Source organism: Pinus tabuliformis, chromosome Q (assembly GCF_031772625.1).
Source record: "Pinus tabuliformis cultivar Carrire ecotype Pingquan chromosome Q, CPIR1, whole genome shotgun sequence".
Classification (NCBI taxonomy): domain Eukaryota; kingdom Viridiplantae; phylum Streptophyta; class Pinopsida; order Pinales; family Pinaceae; genus Pinus; species Pinus tabuliformis.
The window spans coordinates 541,566,183-541,593,162 of record NC_142296.1 but is presented as its reverse complement, the minus strand read 5'-3'; positions in this window follow the sequence as shown (position 1 = coordinate 541,593,162).

The window sequence follows — 26,980 nt, the reverse complement described above, 5'->3', positions numbered from 1 at the left end:
TCTAGGGGATGTAAGTGGTGAAATTCACCATCTCAAAACAGAAATCTCTGCAATTAAAGCTCAAATTGCAAAAATACAGAAAGGAAAACAATTTGCAGAAGAAAAAGAAGATGATTCCTGGAATCCTACTGCATATCACCAAGAAGTACAGATTGCTGAAGGAATGCAAGACCCAAATTTTGGATTTAAAGATATGAGGCTGTTCACAATCACCTATCAGCAACACCATGTCAAGATAAATATTTGCATCCAAGGGCAAATTTTTCAAATGGTTGCATTATTAGATTCTAGTGCTGACATTAATATCCTTAATATCAAGAATGTTCCAGCCAAATATTAGGTTGCAGCTGAAAGAGAAGTAGTAGGCCTAGGAAATAAGAAACTCTGGTATGAAATTCCCAGAGCCTCATTATGTTTCAATAGTCATTGTGTATATATGAAATTTGTTGTGGCCGATATTCCTGTGGATTGTATATTAAGAAATGTCTTTTTAGCTGCAGTAGAACCTCATGGCTCAGTCAGGTTAAAAGGAGGAAGAGCCGGATATTTTATTTCTATTCCTACATCAAAAGGCAAGAGAAAGAGAATTGAACTTCCTTATGTTTTAAGCCTAAGGATTTCAACAATGGTCCAAGCCATGCAAAAACTGGAAAAAGAAGAATCTCTATTGTCAGATCTCAAATATCTAAAAGGAACATTAAGGATTGAAGAACAGCTAAAATTGCCCCGAATTAAAAGAAAGATCCAGGATCTAAAAGAAAAATTGGAAGAAACATGTTGTTCAGAAGAGCCAAATGCCTTCTGGCATAGGAGGCAGCATACTATCAAGCTTCCATATAAAGAGGGATACACTAGAAAACCCTGCAAGAGCATAGCTATCCCAATGAGTAAAGAATATAGGGATCTTTGCCAAAAAGAAATCCAGCAATTGCTTGATAGAAGACTGATCAGAGAATCCAATAGCCCATGTAATTGCTATGGATTCTATGTGAAGAAAAGAGCTGAACAAATTAGAGGAATTCATAGACTTGTCATAAATTATAAACCTCTAAATTCAGTTCTGGCTTATGACACTTATCCGATCCTGCACAAAGGAGATTTGATCAGAAGGATTGCAGGTGCCAAGATATTTTCAAAATTTGATCTAAAAGCAAGATTTTGGCAGGTTGCCATTGATGAAGCAGATAAATTCAAGACTGCTTTTAGTATTCCAGCAGGGCATTATGAATGGAACGTAATGCCATTCGGCCTCAAGAATGCTCCCTCAAAGTTCCAGAAAGTAATGGATGATATCTTTAAGCCATACTTTGATTGGCTAAATGTTTATATTGATGATGTTTTAATTTTTTCCAAGAATATTGACGACCATTTCAAACATGTAAATATTTTCTTGAAATTGGTTCAAAAGAATGGATTGGTGCTGAGCAAGAAAAAGATAGAAGTGTTCCAGACTTCTATAAAATTCTTGGGACACACAATTTGCAACGGGAAAATTTCTCTGCAACAGCATGCCATCGAATTTGCAGATAAGTTCCCAGATGTGCTTAAAAACAAAACAGAATTGCAAAGATTTCTTGGTTGCCTAAATTATGTCAGCAATTTCTACCAAGATTGTGCCAGTGACAGGCAACTGCTCAATAAACGGCTTGGAAAGAACCCCCCTAAATGGTCAGATCTCCACACCAAGGCAGTCCAAGAAATCAAAGCCAAGGTAAAATCTTTACCTATTTTATATGTAGTCGAAGATCAAGCTTTTAAAATAGTTGAATCTGATGCAAGTAATGTTGGATGGGGAGGAATCTTGAAACAAAGAATTGGAAAAGAAGAAGGGCTTGTTCAATTTTCTTCGGGAATCTGGAATCCAGCGGAGCAAAACTATTCTGTCATTGAAAAAGAGGTAAAAGCAGCATGGAATTGTATTAGCAAATTTGAAGTTTATCTGATAAACAAGCCTTTTCTTCTCAGAATAGATGCCTCAACTATGCAGAAATTTTTATCTAAAGATATCAAGAAAGCTGGAGAAGCAAAGTTTGCCAGATGGCAGGCACTCTTTGCAAATTTTGACTTCACAGTGGAGCATATCAAAGGGAAAGATAACAGCCTTCCTGACTTCCTTAGCCGGGAGTATATTGAACAAAAGGAAGATCATGTTATGATTATTGTCACAGAATGGGACAATAATCAGAAACAAGAAGTTTTGAAAACTGTGCCAGATGAATTAGAATGGGAGACTTACAAGAGAAACTGGAAACCGACATGGCAGCTCCGTAATACAAAAGTATTGGATGCTAATCTACAACCTCATACAGATCTCCAGTACTATGTACCAGAAAGAAAAGTATACCCAAAAGGAAGAAAATGGATACATGACATGATCTATGATAAAGCTAGAAGAAATGCCAAAGTAGCAAGAGTAGCATTAGAACAAAGTTTTCATGATATTGCTACTATCTGGTATCATGGAGGAAAAGATACAGGAATATATGAAAGACATGTCTGTATCTATAGGACCAGAGACTTATGGAGAGAGCCTGGTCATGGCAAAGTTCACCCAGCAGCCCGATGGCCCAGAAATGATCCTCATATCATGTTTCCTGACACTGTTTATGATCTTGCAGATTACAAGAAACTCTGGTGGCAATTTCTAAACATTGATGATCAAACGGAGACTCATTATACCAGAATCAATTTCAGCACAATTGGCCACTACCAAGGTTATCAACAATGTGAATGGTTTAGAAACTGGTGGAAAGATTATGGGATAAACAGAACAGCCATGGATCCCATTGAACATGAAAAATATTGTAAAAACATGGGCAAAACTTGTATCATGAAATGTAATAAAGATTGTAATCACCAAGTATATCATACTGTAAAAGAGATGGCGAGTACTGAATGGACAACTTATCAAACCTCTCCATATAATAATTCTCTTGAAGAATATATGAGAGAGCACATGGAATGGCTCGTCCTTACTAAAGTACAACATCAAATCGTGCTGGGGAAGCCCATCATTGTTCGGCGGATCTACACCAAAGCATGGGACACAATGCAATACAAAAGAGACCGATTTCTGGATCTCAAGATATTTTGATGTGAACCAGTCACAAGGGCTGAATTGTGACCAGTTTTCCCGTGGGCTTCACTGTTCAAAAGCCTCCACAGTGTAATATTCTCCATTAAAGTCTTTTCTCGTGGGCTTTAGTACAAAAGCATCCACTGTGTAGAAGAGTCATGATATCTGTCAGATTTACTTTTAGTACAAGAATCTACTTTACAGATAATATCTTAGCGTTACCCGAAAGCAATTATTCGGTCCATCTTTTAGACCTGAATCTTTGTGCGGACGTCGCTTTGGTAAAGGCTGGAAAGCAATGATTCCTTTAGCTTTAAGTCTTTTCTTTGTACCGACCAACATGATGCTTGTCCCCCCTTCTCTTCCTATATAAGAAGGGTAAGGCTCATTTGTTTGGCATCGAGTTTTGAGAGTCTAAGAGTCTTGAGTCTTGTGAGTTTTGAGTCGAGTGTATTTCCTGCTCTGCATCTACGGACCCAAGGGTCTGATCTGCTTGCACCACGAAAGATTCACTCAAGTCCTTAGGTGGTTTGGAAGCCTGCGCATCAGTGTGCTCGACACTGGTGAGAACCTAAAGTGGCTGAACCATTAGTATAAGTTTTCCATTTTGTAGTAGTCTGTCATAAATTTCTGAGGCAGAGTCTGTCTATCGCCAGGAAGCCTCCGGTATTACTTGTTCTTTATGAATGGTATATAGTCCGGTAAAAGCGACGACAGTCAATCTCTGTAAAGAAATTCTCTCTCTGTAATACTTTGAGTTTCTGCAATAAAATGAGTACACCATATTTCTGTGTCCTGTTGAGCTTTCATCCGAAGTTCATAGGAAGTTCGCCAAAGGATCGAAGGGACACCAAGGCTGTTGTGAGGCGTGGAAGCCGAAAGAGTGTGAAAGATCTGAGTAGGTTCACCACTGGTTCACCAAGAGTTGGCAATCAACATAAACGAAGAGGCACAACAAGTTGCAAGCTTGTGACAGGAGCCCCTACAAAAAATTGGTATCAGAGCCAGTAACATCTGGTTCTTGAGGTTGGTACTCTAAAATCTAAAAGTACTCTTATTCAGAATGGAATCGTTCAGGAAATCTGTTTCTTTCCGAGAACTTGAAGAGAGAGATTCTCAAGCTGAGGAAAATCCCCTTAGAGAAATGTTTGCTAGTAGTTCAAGTAGAACTCTTAACTCTGCTGAACTCACCTATGAAGAAACTCAGCCCTCTGCCCGGTGGGAATTGCCCGCTATAACCCCCTCAGAAGTCTATAGCGACTTAGCTCCTTTTCATTTAATTGCTGCCTCTAGAATAAGTATTAAAGAATCTGTCAGTCAAGTTCAAGAAAACTCCGACAGTATCCAGACTATATCTCTGCTTAATCCCAAAGCCTTACAAGCAGAGACAAAAAAGCTAAAGACAAATTATTTGCATTTAGGGTGCATTCGAGTTGGAATCAATCCTTTAATCCACAAAGGATTACACACTTTTGTGCTTGCTACTGTAAGAGACATGACGCACAATAAATATACAGATTCCATTATTGGCAGAATCGTGGCCCCGCTGTCTGATGGTCCAGTCTATTTCGACTGCTTCCCAAATTTCTCTATGTATGTTTATGATGAAACCATTCAGGAAATCCTGCAGTTGCAAATCCAAACAATGGGGTTTGATATGAATAAGAAGAGAAATAATATAGCCATACAGACTAAAGTTTGTTTCCGACATACAAATACCCTGTGGCCTGCTATCCGTCATACACCCAGTAGAGACTTCAAGTCCAGCGTTGAAGTCAAGACAGATCCTAAAAACTATAAGGTTGAACATCTGTTAATCAAATGGGAAGACTTGCAGTTTCCAGAACATTGGGTTGTAAATCATTCTAGGCCTCATGTACCAAGAAATATTACCTCTGCAAATATCTCTAAAAATGCTTCCATTGCAATCATTTCTTTTCCACGAAGATCTACCATTGACCGTCGTAGAATTGATGTTGCTTGTAAATCTTTGAAATACTATAGAGATCCTTCCACTGTGGATACTGCCTGCTCATCCTCGTCCTCCTGTAGACATAACCAGTTATATGAATTAGCTCAGCTTGTAAATTATTCTTCCTTAGAAGTAAAATGTCCAGACTGTGAAGATACCATAAATCTGCTTACATTAGCCGAACAAAAAGTTCATCTTCATCATAATCCATGAACTGGTATTGCTCCACCTTCTACTTCTATCAATTCATGTCTGAATCCCAAATGCTCTGATATTCTCTTCCCACATGAGCCAGAGCCAGATTCAGACCATGTCCTTATGATACATACAATTGAAGAAGAAGATCCTATACTTACTAAGATGATTTGTCTGATGATATCATCAAAACCAAGATATGGGCTAGGAAAACTTGAGCAATCACAATTGATTCCAGAATGCAGATTTAAACAAATTCCTTCTGACTGTAAGAAACCTGTAGTTATGGAGATGCATAAGTTTTTCTCACTTATGGATGGATGCTTGAAGTCAGAAATTAGTGCCAAATGGATGAAAGATATGCTGAATTGGGATTTGTATACAAACCCTCAGGCAGAAGAGTTTGATCAAGCATACACCCTGGAACAAAAGAAACAGTATGCAACTGACTGGAAACATTATATGGAAGCAAATAACACTTGGATATCTTTCTATTCATGGAAAGATAAAGTTGCTCCTATAAATGTTTTCACTGGAACCTCCTCTAGCACTACAATTGACAAACATGGATGGACTGCACTTGATGGATCAAAAGTAGAAACTCCTACTACATTTCCTCCTTATAAAGGAATTATTTTAGGAGAAAATACAAATGCAGCCAAAGCCATTCCTCTGGTCCAAAAAGATGACAATGACTTAGGCATTGATGGAAGAATCCAAAAAGCCAGCGAACAATTAAATTGGACCAATACTGCTATCAAAGGCCTGGAGATGAATGTAGCAAAAACAGAAGATGTTGTACAGTCTTCATTAAATAATGTAAATAGTTGCTTGAATAATTTGCAGTTTGATTCCAGCATGACTCGCTCTTGTACCAGAGAAACAATAAGCAAGATAGAAGAGGTAGGAGAAACATTAGTTGGACACATAGGTGTAACTAAGAATCTCCTTACTGGCTTAACAGCAAAAGTTGAAAGAACACAGTTGTCAAAAAATGAAAAGCAAGTTCCAAATTCTTTCCTGGTAAAGAGAAATATTAAAATTGAAAATCCTGTGAGAAATGTCCAAAAATTCCCTCTATTGTTTCCTAAGGAAATTTCCTCATCATCAGGGGTTGATGAATCAGAACATATTAGTATTGCTTCCTTATTTAAGGAAATATAGGCAGAAGCAGAAACAAAAGATATAGAGCAGAAATCATCAGAAACTCAAATTCTTCCAATCTATGAACCTCTGGAACATATATTTTCTAGATACTCTGCTCCTGATATTAAAGGAAAAGGGAAAATGCCTGAAGCTCATACTTTTTTCCCTGATTCTCACAGAGAATGGAACATAGACAATATGAGTATTGGCCAAATTCGCCAAATGATAGATTTGATGTATACTAAATATAAGCTCATGTGTCTCAGAGGCAAATCTGAAATAGATGCTTGTAGAACCATCATTCAATGTTTCACAGGTACTCTCCTCGGGTGGTGGGAGACTGAATCTTCTCCTAAACTCATCGAAACCATGGAAGCAGAAGTCCTCAGAGATGAGAAAGGAGACATTATTCACAACCCAGATGGCACTGTCATCAGTAATATGATTGGCGCATTAACATCAATGGTTTTGGAACATTTGTGCGGAAGTGAAACAGAGATAGCCAATAAACATGAGGTTATTCTTATGAACCTCAAGTGCCATAAAATGTCACAGTTTGATGATTTCCATAGAGACTGGATGCAGTGGATCTATGAGGTAAAAGACTCCAAGAACTTGCTGTGGAAACAGGTATACCTTGTTGCTCTACCTTCTAGATTTGTTGATTATATTAGAATGCAAGAGATTTTTCAGTTACCTTTTGAATCCTACACATGGGGTGAAATGTATTCTCATATTACAAAGACATTGGTGAGTCTTTGCACTAGTTCAAAGGTTAACAAGTCTCTGGAAAAACTATCAAGATTACCAGATAAAAAGTCCATCTGCAGCAAGTATGGACTCACAGCAGATGATCGTTTGGTTAAGAAAAGAAAGTCCAAAAAGAGCGCCAAAAGAGAATTTAAAGAGACTTTCTATAGAAATAAAAAGAATTACCCAAAGGACAAGAGAAGGTATCTTGCAAAAGAAAAAAATCAGAGATATAAGAAGAAGGGTTATTACAAATATGTCCCAAAGACTCATTATTACAACCCCTCTGATATTCATTTACATTCAACCAAACAAGAAAAATGGAATAAAATCACTTGTTGGTTGTGCGGCCAAAATGGGCATACAGCTTCCAGATGTCCCCAAGGAGAAGAATCAAAGCTCAATAAAGGAAAGAAAACAGTTGTTTATGCTCAGAAGTCCAAGCAAGTCAAGCAAGAACACTCAAGACCTATTTTTTGTCTTAGATGTAAATCCAAGACACATGTTACAGAAAGATGTCCAAATATTTCCATTAGAGATACAGCCCAGCAGCACCAACTAGAAGAATCTTCTCTTGATTCTTTTAGTACTACATCAGAAGAAGAATTGCAGGTCTATATGGGCCAGTATTCTGAATCAGACTCATCAGAATGTCCATGCTCAGATTCAGATGAGTGTGCTTGTCATGCTATATACAAAGATGATTTTGAATATTACACTAGCTCCAGTGAAGAAGAAAAGTTTAAGCTGCCAAAAGAAAAATTTCTCATGGCCTCCACTGAAGAAGAAGCAGAACTGAATATTTTATCTCAAATAAGGGCAATGGAAGAAGGAGACATGAAGAACTGCCTGATTGAAGCATTCACTGACCAGCTTAAAAACAAAGCCTCCAAAGAATCAGGTAAGAAGCCTTTATTTATTGATGCATCTTATGAAAGGAATACTAAATCATTCCAAATGCATCATCAAAAGTCAGGAAAATTCAGATCACTTACTCTAGGGGAAGTAAGTGGTGAAATTCACCATCTCAAAACAGAAATCTCTGCAATTAAAGCTCAAATTGCAGAAATACAGAAAGGAAAACAATTTGCAGAAGAAAAAGAAGATGATTCCTGGAATCCTACTGCATATCACCAAGAAGTACAGATTGCTGAAGGAATGCAAGACCCACATTTTGGATTTAAAGATATGAGGTTGTTCACAATCACCTATCAGCAACACCATGTCAAGGTAAATATTTGCATCCAAGGGCAAATTTTTCAAATGGTTGCATTATTAGATTCTGGTGCTGACATTAATATCCTTAATATCAAGAATGTTCCAGCCAAATATTGGGTTGCAGCTGAAAGAGAAGTAGTAGGCCTAGGAAATAAGAAACTCCGTTATGAAATTCCCAGAGCCTCATTATGTTTCAATAGTCATTGTGTATATATGAAATTTGTTGTGGCCGATATTCCTGTGGATTGTATATTAGGAAATGTCTTTTTAGCTACAGTAGAACCTCATGGCTCAGTCAGGCTAAAAGGAGGAAGAGCCGGATATTTTATTTCTATTCCTACATCAAAAGGCAAAAGAAAGAAAATTGAACTTCCTTATGTTTCAAGCCCAAGGATTTCAACAATGGTCCAAGCCATGCAAAAACTGGAAAAAGCAGAATCTCTATTGTCAGATCTCAAAGATCTGAAAGGCACATTAAGGATTGAAGAACAGCTAAAATTGCCCCAAATTAAAAGAAAGATCCAGGATCTAAAAGAAAAATTGGAAGAAACATGCTGTTCAGAAGAGCCAAATGCCTTCTGGCATAGGAAGCAGCATACTATCAAGCTGCCATATAAAGAGGGATACACTAGAAAACCCTACAAGAGCAGAGCTATCCCAATGAGCAAAGAATATAGAGATCTTTGCCAAAAAGAAATCCAGCAATTGCTTGATAGAAGACTGATCAGAGAATCCAATAGCCCCTGGAATTGCTATGGATTCTATGTGAATAAAAGAGCTGAACAAATTAGAGGAATTCCTAGACTTGTCATAAATTATAAACCTCTAAATTCAGTTCTGGCTGATGACACTTATCTGATCCCGCACAAAGGAGATTTGATCAGAAGGATTGCAGGTGCCAAGATATTTTCAAAATTTGATCTAAAAGCAGGATTTTGGCAGGTTGCCATTGATGAAGCAGATAAATTCAAGACTGCTTTTAGTATCCAGCAGGGCATTATGAATGGAACGTAATGCCATTCGGCCTCAAGAATGCTTCCTCAAAGTTCCAGAAAGTAATGGATGATATCTTCAAGCCATACTTTGATTGGCTAATTGTTTATATTGATGATGTTTTAATTTTTTCCAAGAATATTGATGACCATTTCAAACATGTAAATATTTTCTTGAAATTGGTTCAAAAGAATGGATTGGTGCTGAGCAAGAAGAAGATAGAAGTATTCCAGACTTCTATAAAATTCTTGGGACACACAATTTGCAACGGACAAATTTCTCTGCAACAGCATGCCATCGAATTTGCAGATAAATTCCTAGATGTGCTTAAAGACAAAACACAACTGCAAAGATTTCTGGGTTGCCTAAATTATGTCAGCAATTTCTACCAAGATTGTCCCAGTGACAGGCAGCTGCTCAATAAACGGCTTGGAAATAACCCCCCTGAATGGTCAAATCTCCACACCAGGGCAGTCCAAGAAATCAAAGCCAAGGTAAAATCTTTACCTCTTTTATATGTAGCCAATGATCAAGATTTTAAAATAGTTGAATCTGATGCAAGCAATGTTGGATGGGGAGGAATCTTGAAACAAAGAATTGGAAAAGAAGAACAGGTTGTTCAATTTGCTTCGGGAGTCTGGAATCCAACGGAGCAAAACTATTCTGTCATTGAAAGAGAGGTAAAAGCAGCATGGAATTGTATTAGCAAATTTGAAGTTTATCTGATAAACAAGCCTTTTCTTCTCAGAACAAATGCCTCAGCTATGCAGAAAGTTTTATCTAAAGATATCAAGAAAGCTGGAGAAGCAAAGTTTTCCAGATGGCAAGCACTCTTTGCAAATTTTGACTTCACAGTGGAACATATAAGAGGGAAAGATAACAGCCTTCTTGACTTCCTTAGCTGGGAGTATATTGAACAAAAGGAAGACCATGTTATGATTATTGTGCCCTTGATGATAAAGCATGGAAACACAAACTTTCTCATGATTCCTTGATGCAACTTGACCCTAGACCTACTTAACTTGACCCCTTGGGATATAAAAGATCATCTTTGTAACTCTTGACACAATTTGAAATATTTACAATTAATAATAAAAATTTTGTTTCCATCCTAAGACCTAGAGCTTGATCTTCCACAAGATCATAACCATACTTTTATACTTTTGACAAAATTTGAAAGAAAAAATTTATTTTTGACTACTATGACTATATGATACTAGCACTCATGAGGCATAGACATTGGGGGATGTTGGACATGGTATTCCTGGGATCTATGCAACTTTGGATAATAGGCAGAAAAATCATCAAGTGTTTATTATAAAGATGGATGGTAAGTTTTGTGATCAATTTGTTTCTATTTTCATTGACCCTGGATCTAATTATAGTTATGTTAATCCTGACCTGGTGGATAAGTGTCGTTTAAATTAAAAAAACTGCCTACAGATTCTTAGTGAATTTGGCTATAGGTATGAAGAAAAGAGTTGATCATTGGGTAAGATCTTGTGCATTTGAGATAAATGGTATGCCTACATCAACACATTTGAATGTATTTCCACTAGGATCATATAGTATGCTTTTGGGTAGTTACAAGTTGTATCTTCAATGGACCAAAGTGGATTGTTATGAAAATGCCATTGAGTGCTTGGATGACAATGGAGAACAAAGAGTCTTGCAGGGTAAGAAGAAGGAAACATCAGTTAGAACAATGACAACTATGCAGGAGAAGCGCAGTCGTAGAAAAAGGTGTGTGTTATTTGCAAGACATATTTCTAGTGACAAAAGTAAGGAAGTTAAGGATGCAGATGTCTTGAGTAGGTACCCAGTTCTACAACACTTTTAGGATGTGTTTCCGACATATATTTCTCACTTTGAGCTGGTACCAGGGGAAGCACCAACATCAAAGGCACCTTACAGGATGAGCACACTAGAGTTGGTGGAGTTGAAGTTACAGTTGAGGGAGATGTTTGACAAGGGATATATTAGGCCAAGTGTGTCACCTTGGGGTGCAAAAATGTTGTTTGTGAAGAAGAATGATGGTACTCTCAGGTTATGCATTGATTACAAGTAGTTGAACAAGGTGACCATTAAGAACGAGCATCCATTGTCGAGGATTTATGACTTGTTTGATCAGTTGAAGGGAGCAACAATGTTTCCAAAGATTCATCTGATATCAAAATATTATCAAGTACACATTAAGTAAGAATAAATCTAAAAGACTGCTTTTTGAACCAGGTATGGGCATTATGAGTTTGTTGTATTTCCATTTGGGTTGACCAATCCTCCAACTATTTTTATGTTCTTGATGAATAGTGTGTTGCGTCCTTATTTGGACAACTCTGTTATTATATTCATTGATGATATATTGGTATATTCTAAAAATGAGGAATATCATGTCGAACACTTAGCAACGATATTGAGATTGCTAAGAGAGCATCAATCGTATGCCAAGCTTAGAAAATGCAGTTTCTTTTGGACAGAGGTACACTACTTGGGGCATGTGGTTTCCAAGGAAGGCATAGTAGTGGATCCAGAGAAGATAAGGGCTATCATGGAGTGGACAGCCCTTAGGAATTTCAATGAGGTAAGATCATTCAGGGGGTTAGTAGGTTATTATAGGAGGTTCATAGGGAACTTCTCACATATTTCTTTTCCTATTACGTCATTGTAAAGGAAAGGTAATAAGTTTGAACGGATAGAGGAATGTGTAGCTAGTTTTGAGCAGTTAAATAAATTATTGACAAATAATCTAATTCTAAATATTGCAGATCCGGACAAAGAGTTTGTGGTATGCACAGATGCTTGCAAGAGAGGACTTGGTGGATTCCTTATGCAAGAAGGATAGGTGGTATGCTATGAATCAAGGAAACTAACTGAGGATGATCAAAATTATCTAACACATGATCTTGAGTTGGCAGCGATCATTCATGCATTGAAGATGTGGAGACACTATTTTCTTAGAAGTCGGTTTGTACTAATGAGTGATCACAGTGGATTGAGGTATCTATTTGACCAATCGAATTTGAATGTCAAACAAGCTAGATGGTTGGCCATGATCAGTGAGTTTGAATTTGAGATCAGGGACATTAAAGGTAAAGAGAATGGGATTGGAGATGCTCTTAGAAGGAGGATACAGGTGAATCATATAGCAGCTATGATCTCTTATGGGAAAGATTTACAAGACCGTATCTTGTAGGTAGGTCAGCAAGATGACAGCTACATGGAGCTTATGCACAAGTTCCAACAGGGCATAGGTGATTATGATGTGGACTATTGTCTCATGGTAAGTGGTTTTGTCAGATTCAAAGGCAATATATATGTTCCAGATAGTAGTCAACACAAGAAGACTATCTTGAGAGAGTTTCATGTAAAACCATATTCAAGTCACCCGGGATATCAAAAGACAGTAGTGAACAATTTTTATTATAGGCTAAATCTGAATAGGGAAGTGGTAGAGTTTGTGGCTAGGTTCTTGGACTGTTAGTAGGTGAAAATAGAGTGTAAGCATCCAAGTGGATTACTTCAGCCTATTCCGATTCCAAAGTGGAAATGGGAGGTCATTTCCATGGACTTTATCACATGTTTTCTGAGGACATCTAGACAACATGATTCCACCATGGTTGTGGTGGATAAGTTGACAAAGGTAGTGCACTTCATTCCAGTGAAGTTTGCAGACTTAGCTAATGATGTAGCATAGGTCTTCATCAGGGATGTAGTGAGGTTACATGGTGTTTTGAAGAAGATTGTGTTAGACTGGGATGCCAACCTCACTTCTAGATTCAGGAAATAATTATTTGCAAGTGTGGGTACAAAGTTGGCCTTTAATACAACCTATCATCCACAGACATATGGACAGATAGAGAGGGTCAACAGGATATTGGAGGACATATTGAGGATCTATGTGATGCATTAGTAGCGAAGGTGGGAAGAGTATCTTCCACTAGTTGAGTTCACTTACAACAATGAGTATCAAGAGTCTCTCAGGATGAGTCCATTCGAGGCACTGTATGGACGAAGTTATAATACTCTCATCAGTTGGAGTGATCCAGTGAATATAGTGTTTATAGGGCTAGACATGTTGGCAGAGATAGAATAAGAAATGCAAGTAATCAAGAAGAATATAAAGGCATCGCAGGACAAGAAGAAAATCTAAACATATCATAACACGTTGTTTAAGGAGTTTCAGATTGGAGAACATGTGTATTTTCACATCAAGCCCAAGAAGAGCTCCTTGAGGATTGGATCATGTGCCAAGCTGGAAACTCAGTTTTGTGGGCCTTTCAATATTATTGAAAGGATTGGACCAGTAGCCTAACGAATTACATTGCCTCCGATAGTGAAATTTCATGATGTTTTCCATGTGTCATTGCTTAAGAAGTATGTTAAATATGTTGATCATGTGATTGATTGGTCTGTATAGTAGGTGGAGACAAAAGGAAAATTCCAGCTCAAACTTCAGTGCATTTTGCAAACAAAGATGTTCATGCTACGAACCAAGAAGTCGAGCAGGTTAAAGTGCAATGGAAGCACTTTGAGCCTGAGGAAGCTACATGGGAGATGGTTGATCAAATGTTGGCTATGTATCCTACTCCATTCACTAGTTTAGCGAATGTTTTTGGAATATGTTTGGTGTGATGTTTTGGTAAATGTGTATATGTGTATATGGATGTAAACACTGCCATGAGATGTGTTATAAAGCTCTAATAAGCGGTATGGGTGTCATGTCATTATCATTGTCATGTTAGTATGTTTCTCATGTTGGTTTGCTTCTCAGCAGGATGATCATTGTAAATACTACAACAAGCTAAGTTATAAAGCTCCATGGGCAGTATGTTCTGCTTTTCAGCAGTCTTGTTGGTTGTAGGTGTCATTAAACACCGAGGATGATGTTCCCTAAGGGGGAGGGTTCTATAATAGCCTTGGTAAAAAATCCATGTAATAAAGTTAATAAAAGAAAAATAATAACCAAGGTCATGGGACACATATTCCAAGTTGAATGTCGGGAAAAAACATAGTGATGGGGATCACTTGTGGTTAATAAATGGCTATGGAAATTGACAAAGGCAATGACAAAGGCTTTGGAAAGGAAAAGTGGCATTTATTTATGAAAATAATGGAAAATATGAAAAAAGAAAGGTGAAAGGTCACAGGTTGCATGTGAGGAGGAAAATGAAGGAAAATAATAAAAAATGCATAAAATAGAGGCCTCATTAATAAAAAGGCTTCTAAGGATCAGTTGGTACCTTTTGTTAGTTCAGTTTTGGAGCTCTTATTCTATTCTCTCTCTCTCTCATACTCTTGGACACTTAGAGTTTTCTTGGAGCACTCATGGAGGAGTGTGGCATACTTGGGATTTGGAGCAAAAAGGAAACAGAAGAGCAGGAAAGCACAAGAGGGCCTAGAGATCAACAACTACAACAGGTTTTTCTTGCAGGTACCAAGTTGAATGTATGATTTCTCTTCTAGTTTTTGCATGCATGGAACATGCATGTGGTCTCTTGGTTATGATATGTCATTGGCCTGGAGGATTGCATGGATTGATGGTGGATTTTCTTAACCTTTCCATTTCCTGGATAACCATGGTGTTGTGGGTTTATTCCTTTTGTTTTCTAGTTGGTTCTCATATTCCTTTGGCTATGGATTGAGTTACTAGTTCCTGGAAGCCTCGGTTGGACAAATGCTCTGGAAGCCGGGTAACAACTTAGGTTGAGTTACTAGTCCTAGAAGCTTGGTTGGAAAAATGCTCTAGAAGCCCTTGGTGGGTTGAGTTACTAGCCCCAAAAGCCTTAGTTGGACAAACGCTCTGGAAGCCCGACAACAGATGTGGGTTGAGTTACTAGACCTGGAAGCCCTGGTTGGAACAAGCGCTATGGTGCCCTAGACAACTTGGGTAGAGACCAATCTGGTGATGGTTAGTGATGTCCAACCATGAGGTGGAATCACTGGTAGAGGGTTGAGGTGGTTTGGCCTCTTGAATCCCTTGTTCGATTGTTTGGATTATTCCATGAGATCCCACATTCATGTTTGGAATATGGCATAGGGGTGACTGTCTGAAAGAGAGTTTTGGTTCAACTTAGTCTATGGTCGGGTGGTACATGGAAGTCCTAGACCTGGTTGTATTTTGCATTTGTCAATAAGAGATATTTTCCTCTTATATTTGATGGGTAAATGTACTTGTATTTATGTGGCTTAGAAGGTTGTTATATCCTTGTTATTTCTATTGGTTATATGTTGGTTATGAATATGTTTTATGACAGACTTGATGTATGGCTCTCATCATGTTTTGATTAGTAAATGAATGAGAAATGAATATATCACCTAATAGTTGATAATACAACTATTGTGATAAGGCATCAATGCTTCTTAATGATTCTCATATAAGTATGAGACCGTATGCTCCAATATGTTGTTATGACCTGTAGAATGCATATTTGTTACATATTCGACGAAATGTCTGTCATGGGGGTCCAGTTAAGTCACTGATCAAACATTTGCATTGGTACATTTTTTTCAGTGTTATTTATCATTTCTAGAAGTCTTCTTATATTTGATGGGTAAATGTACTTGTATTTATGTGGCTTAGAAGGTTGTTATATCCTTGTTATTTCTATTGGTTATATGTTGGTTATGAATATGTTTTATGACAGACTTGATGTATGGCTCTAATCATGTTTTGATTAGTAAATGAATGAAAAATGAATATATCACCTAATAGTTGATAATACAACTATTGTGATAAGGCATCAATGTTTCTTAATGATTCTCATATAAGTATGAGATCGTATGCTCCAATATGTTGTTATGACTTGTAGAATGCATATTTGTGACATATTCGATGAAATGTCTGTCATGGGGGTCCAATTAAGTCACTGATCAAACATTTGCATTGGTACATTTTTTTTCAGTGTTATTTATCATTTCTAGAAGTCTCATGGAGTTGGGCAGTGGCCTGAGTCGTGGCCCTAAAAACGTGGCACTGAATCCAGGTTCGATGGCACTAAACTACTTGAAAAAGTCCACAATCATTGGGAGGCCTTGTTGTGGGAGCAACAAAAGGGTCTCAGTTGCCTCGTTTCCTTGTCATGGGAGTGACCGGGGTGTTAGGTCAATGAAAAGGAAAGTTGCCTTAGGGGTTAAACACCTAGAAGGGTTGGTTGGCTCCTCAAAGTTTTGTAGCATGTGTGGAAGGTCAATTTATTTTAGTTCTGTCAGTTCCACTTCCTTAACTATACATGGGGAGTTGAATCACATCATAATGGCCTCTTGTCACATTTTTACCCCAGTGGACCGGTTAGCTTGGGTAAATGTGGGAGGAAGGTGTTACAATTTTTTTCTTTGTTGAAGTATATCTTCCTTTTTCCTCACTTGGATCCAACCTATGTTATCTACTGTAACTAGAGGAACATTCTTCTATTTGTTATCTCGAGTTCTGACTGCACCTTCATGATTCCTATGCAGTTATTCCTCTTTTGTCTGATCTTCCCAAGAAGTTAGTTTATTTGTCTTATTTTATGAAGAGAGAGAGGAATCACCAAAAATATTTGTCTTATCCTTGGCCACTTTTGGAAGATTAGCCCAAGGAGTATCTTTTCATTATTATTTTCAAGAGAAACATTTGGGGAACCAAAGTTCTCAGGATTGTCATAGGTCTCTTTTATACATTCCACCTCAACTTGGCTTGTTGCTAACTTTCCATGAACTTGGTGGGAGTCTTTATTGGATTCTAATGCCTTTTGCTGATTTGCCTCATTGTTGTGATCTAGAAAGGGAGTTCATTAAGGGAATTTTGAGGTCTAAAATGGGCCTCCTAAGAAAAATGTACAACCAAAATAAACTTTATAAAGACCAATAGGATTCAAGATGATGATGTCAGCCATGGGGGATGATTCACCATTTTTGGAGTAAAAAAGTAAAAAGATTAAAAAATAATAAAATAATAAAACTACTTTTTCAACTCATATTTCCAACTTATCTCCCTAATTTTTTACTCAAATTTTGAGCATGAATACTCATTGGATGAAAAATTTAATTCCTCATCCAAGGAGTATGCATGTTGCATACTTTCGACAGGCCTCGATACACGAAAAATGAGAAATACATGAAAACACGTGATTGCAATAACATTTTTCATGTATTTCTCATTTTTGTGTAACAGGGTCGATCGAAAGAATGCAAGATGCGTACTCCTTGGATGAGCAATCAAATTCTGCATCCAACGGGTGTTGCTGCTCGAAATTTGAGTAAAAAATTAGGTAGATAAGGTTAAAATATGAGTTGAAAAAATATTTTTTTCTTTTTCCCCTCTAAAATTTGATGATGTAATCTAATCTTATTTTATAATTTCCACTATTATTTTATAATTTCCTTAGGAGGTCCATTTTAGACCTCAAATTCCCCTAATGCAACTTTAAATATCATATAATGTTTTTACTTGATGCCTTCCCACTATTTTGGTTTGCAAGCTGTTTTTCCTAGCTTTGATCTTCCAAGATTTGGGAAATTTTTTAAAGGAAATCCTTGTTTTGTAACAAGCTCTACAGTGGAAAGAAATATTTTCATAATCGAGCTATAGTAGAAGAGTTCAAGTTTCTGGTTGTCATGGAAGCCAAAAAATATGTTTGTAGATCAGCCTCTTCGACGGATACAGAGGAATGAGACTATACAATAGCAGAAGAGGTTTCCACCATCCGCAAATCTCTGATAGAGAAGGATGAGAAGTGGCCGGCGAGGGTGAACCTTATCTTCCGCAATAGAGAAGCCCCACCCCACCATTAACACATTATTTTTTCACTCCTCATAAACTTTATGTTATGTGATGTAAAGTGTGTAAAATTTCTTTTTTTTTGTTTTGGGATTCATGTGCATCTACCTCGGGGCCTACCCCCTCATAATTTTGGCCAATTGAATTTACTTCTTCCAATGTTTGAGATTATCATGACCCTCCATTACATAGGTCACATATCACTAAATAATGTTCAATCAATATGGCTAGCATGCCCATTGCCCATATCGTTGTTTTAATATTTTGTCAATATGGCACATGTTCCATTACCAATGCCAATTCAACACCAATTATTTAAGAAAATGTTGACTAATTAGGGTGACCTGTGTGCACCACTAAGATTACATATTTTACTTAAGCTTGTCACAATATTTCTTTCCCATGCCACTTGACCTTGGGATCCTATATTCTTAAACTGATCACTTTTCTTCAAAATCGCCCACAATGCCTTTAATGTAAAACAATGTTTGAACTTGAGTGCCAATATGTATTTATTTGTATTTTTCAATAGATTCAAAGTCCATCTTTCGGGTTAAGAGATAATTTTTTACATTGGATATCTCTATTGCATAGACTTCATTTGAGCCATAGAAATTCCATATAGTAGACGTGGTACAAAAATATAGAAACATCCTTCCTCGCAAGTGACTATCCAACTTACTTCTAGTGATGGAGGATTGCATTGTACTCTTCATTATATTGTTTCTGCAATGCACATGCATCCATAATGTGCCACAACAAAGAATCAGTTGTCTCTAGAGAGATACATGCACTATAGGAATATAAAATAGGAGACTATGGTTTTTTGATCCAATATAAGAAACCCCCACTTAGATATGTATAGTGAATCCTACTTCTCTGCTCATTTTTAAAAACTCTCAACATTAAGTGGTTATAAAGAGACTTATGATTTTGTGCTTTTAACTCTATGTGCAACGTGGATTGTTGTGTTTCTAGCAATATAAGGGTAGTTGGTGTTCCCTTGCATATTTGTAGGTTTTTTGATCCAATATAAGAAACCCCCACTTAGATATTTATAGTGAATCCTACTTCTCTGCTCATTTTTAAAAACTCTAACCATTAAGTGGTTATAAAGAGACTTATGATTTTGTGCTTTTAACTCTGTGCAACGTGGATTGTTGTGTTTCTAGCAATATAAGGGTAGTTGGTGTTCCCTTGCATATTTGTAGAGTGAAAATGAACTTGGTTGATTGGAAATAAAGTGTTTGTTTTAAGCAAGCTAGTTTCATGGTGACATTTATAAGTATCAATAGTTACAAAACAATTTAAGCTAACGCATGGGCCAGGGTGACAACTAGTAAAAATGGATAGGTAGTTGTAAACCATCACAAGCCAATGCATGAAGCAATATTATAACTACCAATAATGGATGGGTGACCAAGTATTAAGTGGATGTCATCTAATACAAATTAGCTATCTTGCTTATGACAAGTCACATCAAGACGTAAACTCTGCATAGGGGGAATGGTTTAAAATGTAATCAAGCAAGCTAGAAAGATACAGATGGAAGGGTGGGTTGTAATTACTTAATGAAATGAATATTATCTCAAGCTTACCTGTAGGCAAGAATGGGTTGGAGAAGATTATGTTGTGAGCATGTTCATACATGTACAAATGTGAGATGAAGGAGAACTACATGAATATTATAAGAGTATAACGTTGTTATTGCTAGAATTTATGTACAATCACCTTGGTTTTAGAAATTGATTAGTTTGGAATGAGAGATTTTTCTAATACCTCCTATTCTAATCCATCCCAACCCCATATGTGTTTTATATCTCCATAAAGAACAAGGTCACTATTGTTGTCTTCTAAGACATTCAACATCATAAGCATACACACTCCTTTAAATCTATTGGAAAAATAATAATTATTTGCAAGTTTTTATGTTATTACTATAGTTGTATAATATTAGATAGTTTTCCATGTAAACTACAATTATCATTATTTTTATTAATTTATTATTATATTCTAAATAATAATAAAAATAAAAATAATACAATACAATAATAATTAGAATAATAACTATTTTTATTATCATTATTATATTCTTATTTTAATTATTATTATTTAATATAATAATTATCATTATTATATTTTTAGTATTATTATTACAAATCTTCATTGTTTTTATTAATTTATCATTATATTTTAAATTTTATAACTAAATTTTATAACTACTATTTTAAAATGAAAAAATATTAGATATTAGATATATTTATCTTATATCAAGAAATTTGAAAGAATGCTTTTCATTTAAAAAAAAAAAAAGTTGGCTCATGTTAAATGGTAATTAAAATATTGGTTTAAGGAATGATAATTAAAAGATTGATTTAAGATTTTAATAGCATTGTGAGTAAAAAGCTATGAGAAATATGTTTGTGTTTTTCAAAAAAAATAAAAAAAAAATATGTTTCACTAGCATTATGACATTATCAATTAACATATTTTTTCCAAATATTTTATTTATGAATTATATAAACTATTTTTTTTTTCATATTCATAACTACAAAATATATTTACACACAACTTTTAATTAAAATGAAATATTTACTTGAAAATTTAATCATTTTCCCACCTAAAGAAAAGAAAAAAAAAAAAACCTACAGAAACATTATTTATGTTAATACAAATTACCAGATAAAACATTAAATTAAAATATATTTTGATAATAAAAAATATTTAAAAAAATAAATAAGCCTCTGCCACGAGTCAAGGCATATATTAATTTGAAATAAAAAAGTTCTGAGGAGATATCTTTAAAAAAGCAATGATTTAATTAAAATTCAAAGCGTGAGTAGTGCGTTCGAGGATGGTTCTAGAGGGACTCTTGAAATATCTTTGAAAAACCGTTCTTAAAAGCGTGAGTGATGCCTTCTAAGATGATTCTCGAGGGACTACAAATTATGGATCCGTTGGAGGTCGGTGAAAGAAGCTCTATAGATATAAAATCTAACATATATCTTCCTCCTCCTTTCAACATCTGCACTGCACTGATATGCCTGTGTGATGGCTGGTTTGTTTCTGTTTGGATGGTCTGGGTGAGTCTGAGTCGGTGTAGGGATGTGTCGGAGTCGGAGTCGGAGTCGGAGTCTGAGTCTGAGTCTGGTTGAGTCTCAGTTAGTTTAGTGCTGTCAATGCTTGATGGAGGAGGAGGAGGTTGGACTAGACTACAGGCACCTTGATCATATTTTTGCAAGGAGGCACCTGGATCATTCTTGGAAGTTGCAAACATCTTTCAGAAAAACACTGTTCAAAGGTTGTTGGGTGAGTGAGCTCTCTCAATTTTTTTGCCCACGGATCATATCTCAGTATTAATATAAATGAGTGATCTCTCTGCACTAGTGTACTTTCTTTTCATTCTAGCATTTCCTCTGATCTCTGTTCTGCGCTGGCTTTACTCATTATTTTGTTTTCTTTCAATTCTTCAGCCATAAAATCCTAATTCATGGAAGAACAGAAGGAGATGGGCGTTGTTGTTGCTATTCTTCAAACCGTCAAAGGATGAAAACATGGAATCCAGGTATGCATTAATGGATTTGTCTCTAATGGATGCATTAAGTAGATGAATCCGCATTTCTTTCACTTAGTGCTTTGTGCATTTCTTTCACTCATTGGGATTAAAAAACCATTTAACTGGCATTTCCAACATTGCTAGAATATAGGCTAAAACCATGGATCCGTCATGACTAGATTCTCATTAATTGGTTTAAGAGCGCTGTGTATGGATGGGGGCTCTGGCTCTGGCTCTGGCTTAACCAGCTTGACCACTATGTATCTGCATTGTTTATTAAATTTGTATCATTAATCACTGTAACCCACATATTTATGGGTTTAAACCGCCTTGTATTGATGCCTCTGGCTCTCCCACATTAATTCACTGTATCTGCCTCGTTTATTAAATTTGTATCAGTAATCACTGGAACCCACATATTTATGGGTTTAAGTGGCCTGTATTGCTGTCTCTGGCTCTTCCACATTAATTCAATTTATCTGTTAATCACTAAGGAAATTACCCTGCTTATTTTTTTCACTGCATTTCTTATTGACTCGGCCCATGCTTATTTTTTTCACTGCATTGCTTATTGACTCGACCCACATTTAGATAATGGTTAAAACCATCCAGTAAAATTAAATGTATAGATCTCTCACGCTCATGGTAAGAGTAGGATTCTTGAGAGTTGGTTCTCCCTAGCTTCCAGATAAATGGCTATAAAATCTGCAGATGTGATGGGATGAATTTACAAATCTTTATTGTATGTTATTAATTAGTTGTTTGTGGGCAACTCTGTGGGCTATAAAGGTTAGTCCGAAGTTTTCTTGGAAATTTCGAGATTTATGGGAATAAAGCCAGAATGAAAGATGGGATGTAGACCTTGAGTCATTGTTACTCTGTTCTAGCTTTAATGTGTGTTTCAGCTTTAATGTTCGTTTGGGTGCCGACCCAAATCTTGTGACACTTTAATGTGATGAAGCCGCTGATCAATTTTGATTTATCATTTCATCTCCCATTTCTTGTGTCCGGCTGAGTCATGGCGGTAGTAGGTGAACTTGCCCAGTTATTGGGATTCCTAATAGGAACGATTCTATTCATTTCCTTAATGGGAATGGACGTATCCAAAGCATTCAAGAAAGGAGTTTATTGGGTGCCAGGAAATGCTCTCGTTCTCAGTGCTCTGACAATTCAGATTATGACTTTCGTGGAAAACCAGAGCGATCGGGCTTTAGTGGGTTCAAAAACATTGAAAGAAAACGTTGGTGAGAATAACTTCGTTATGATACACAGTACTAGAGTCATGATATGCGTGTTGGTAGCCTTTTTCCTTCCGGGAGTTGCCCGCGCCAGCTATGAAAATAAATTGACCAAAATAGCAGCGCTTGGATTGACTGTCTTCGTCGACATTTTCTCTGAGTTCTTTGCTGACTCCGTGAGGGTGCTCACCCGTCCTTCCCAGGACGGGGTTTCGTGGGTTTCATTTATGGTATCAGATGTGTTAATATCGATATCGCTGTTATGGCTTATTCTTCTTTAATTTTAGTCTTTAATTCCATGAGTATTTCTTGGTTTTTGTTGAGTCTTTGGAGCCCATGCCTCAAATTTTCGATACAAATCTCCATATCTGAATGGCCAAGTGTAGCCTTTCAATGGTTCTCCGGAAATAAATCAAAACTGCTATGGAGCTTGGTCTGGTCTATTCGGCATCTGGATAATTAAAAGCCCCAAATCTCACTTTTGATCAAGACTTGTATCGATATAAAGTAACTAAGCAATGATCCTTGCACATCCAAGATCCAAGATCCTTTGATCCATATCTCTGACCCTATGCAGTCGGAATGTTGCTGAGACTTATCTCTATATTAACTCTCGTCTACCAGCTTCATTGAATTTTGTTTTTCACTCACTTATAATTCTATGCCTCCGCTTCCAGTCTTTTAATCCTGGATCACTAGGCATCACATTAGGTGGCATATAATGTGATGCCTCCGGATCATTGTAAGGTTCCGAAGGATAGTTCTGAGAATGGTCTTACTGGGCTTGTGTAAGCTCAAAAATGCTTCCAGTCTTTTAATCCTGGATCACTAGGCATCACATTAGGTGGCATATAATGTGATGCCTCCGGATCATTGTAAGGTTCCGAAGGATAGTTCTGAGAATGGTCTTACTGGGCTTGTGTAAGCTCAAAAATGCTATTGGCCGGCGCTTTCTTCTTGATAGAGTAGTTCAATATTCTGAATTTTCCGAACTTAGGGTCTTTCCCTAGTGGGCTTTAAGAAACCCAGAAAAGAACTTAGGGTTTTTCCCAGCATTTAGGGATCACATCGGATTTTCTGTACTGTCCTCGATTCAAACTCAAAGCTGGCCGCATATATTTATTCTCCGGAATCTACTCTGTTAACTGTGCGATGTCACTATAACTTCCCATCAGAAGCCAACCCTTTAACTGGGTGAGCATGTTGAGACGGTGGGACTTGTGAATGCTCTGCAGAAAGGTTTTGGATTTTAAGCTCACTATTATGATTTTGCATTTCACTGCCTATTCTAGTTAAATGGTATGTGTACCTTGATCTTTTCTCCAACAGTAGCCAAATGATAACGCTTTCAAAAATCTTCTGTTTTCCTTACTGGGAAATTGGTCTACTTTGAGAGGGCCATCAAAATAACCATAAATGATTTGCAATATCAAAGCCTCTGATATCTTTAATGAAAGCCTCTGATATGTTTAATGAACGAAGCCTCTGATATCTTTAATGAACAAAGCCAACTGTCTATATACACTCAGAACTTTCCCATTCCTCTGGCAAACGGTGCAATGACTTTCCCATTGGTCAAGCAATTGTTGGGTTTTGTGCTTCTGCACAGTTTCCGTCCCTTCACTTCCATGTCTGCTCAAGTTAAAATCTAGAGCTCCCAAACATACAAAACGTGATGCACCTAATGCCTATATAGCTATCAGACGGAATACTTGGTAAAATGGATCTACCCATGACTTTCACCGTATTAATGGTTGCTTTTAACATTTTGATTCTGGATCTAACCATGTCAGGTGTAACTTTTTGATTCTGGATCTACTCATTAATCATACATCAGGTGTTAAAACTTTTATTTAACTAGTAAAAATTCGCTACCCGAACTGTTGACCGTCAGGTAAATAAACCAATCCTATCCATTGATAGTGTAACTTATATCAATAGTCAGCAGTTACTGTACGTGTAACACTCTATTAAGTGAGCTTCCACTGTAATTGACAATGGTCGTAGGGTGTTAATTACTGATGTAGTAATCCCGTCGGGAAGGTTAAACTCAATGATTAAGCCCATGTCTTCATCCGTTATTTGCATCTGCATTAAGGTAAACAATAGTGTAAACAGAGTGAAGATTCCAAACAAATTAATGCTGGAGAATTAGACTGACAGCTGAACAATCCCCAACCTATTTGGATAATTATTTCGTCTTTAGGGTGCATTCGAGTTGGAATCAATCGTTTAATCCACAAAGGATTACACACTTTTGTGCTTGCTACTGTAAGAGACATAACGCACAATAAATATCCAGATTCCATTATTGGCGGAATCGTGGCCCCGCTGTCTGATGGTCTAGTGTATTTCGACTGCTTCCCAAATTTCTCTGTGTATGTTTATGATGAAACCATTGAAGAAATCTTGCAGTTGCAATTCCAAACAATGGGCTTTGATATGAAAAAGAAGAGAAATAATATAGCCATACAGACTAAAGCTTGTTTCCGACATACAGATACCCTGTGGCCTGCTATCCGTCATACACCCGGCCCCGCTGTCTGATGGTCTAGTGTATTTCGACTGCTTCCCAAATTTCTCTGTGTATGTTTATGATGAAACCATTGAAGAAATCTTGCAGTTGCAATTCCAAACAATGGGCTTTGATATGAAAAAGAAGAGAAATAATATAGCCATACAGACTAAAGCTTGTTTCCGACATACAGATACCCTGTGGCCTGCTATCCGTCATACACCCAGTAGACTCTAAGTCCAGCGTTGTAGTCAAGACAGATCCTAAAAACCAGAAGGTTGAACATTTGTTAATCAAATGGGAAGACTTGTAGTTTCCAGAACATTGGGTTGTAAATCATTCTAGGCCTCATGTACCAAGAAATATTACCTCTGCAAATATCTCTGAAAATGCTTCCAGGGCAATCATTTCTTTTCCACGAAGATCTACCATTGATTGTCGTAGAATTGATGTTGCTTGTAAATCTTCAAAATACTACAAAGATCCTTCCACTGTGGATACTCTCTGTTCATCCTCGTCCTCCTGTAGACATAACCAGTTATATGAATTAGCTCAACTTGTAAATTATTCTTCCTTAGAAGTAAAATGTCGAGACTGTGAAGATACCATAAATCTGCTTACATTAGCTGAACAAAAAGTTCATTTGCATCATAATCCACGAATTGGTATTGCTCCACCTTCTACTTCTATCAATTCATCTCTGAATCCCAAATGCTCTAATATTCCCTTCCCACATGAGCCAGAGCCAGATTCAGACCATGTCCTTATGATACATACAATTGAATAAGAAGATCCTAGACTTACTAAGATGATTTGTCTGATGAGATCATCAAAACCAAGATATGGGCTAGGAAAACATGAGCAATCATAATTGATTCCAGAATGCAGATTTAAACAAATTCCTTCTGACTGTAAGAAACCTGCAGTTATGGAAATGCATAAGTTTTTCTCACTTATGGATGGATGCTTGAAGTCAGAAATTAGTGCCAAATGGATGAAAGATATGCTAAATTGGGATTTGTATACAAACCCTCAGGTAGAAGAGTTTGATCAAGCATACACCCCGGAACAAAAGAAACACTATGCAAACATTATATGGAAGCAAATAACACTTGGATATCTTTCTATTCATTGAAAGATAAAGTTGCTCCTATAAATGTTTTCACTGGAACCTCCTCTAGCACTACAATTGACAAACATGGATGGACTGCACTTGATGGATCAAAAGTAGAAAATACATTTCCTCCTTATAAAGGAATTATTTTAGGAGAAAATACAAATGCAGCCAAAGCCATTCCTCTGGTCCAAAAAGATGACAATGCCTTAGGCATTGATGGAAGAATCCAAAAAGCCGACAAACAATTAAATTGGACCAATACTGCCATCAAAGCCCTGGAGATGAATGTAGCAAAAACGGAAGATGTAAAGAAGCAGATGGATGTTGTACAGTCTTCATTAAATAGTGTAAATAGTTGTTTGAATAATTTGCAGTTTGATTCCAGCATGACTCGCTCTTATACTAGAGAAACAATAAGCAAGATAGAAGAGGTAGGAGAAACATTA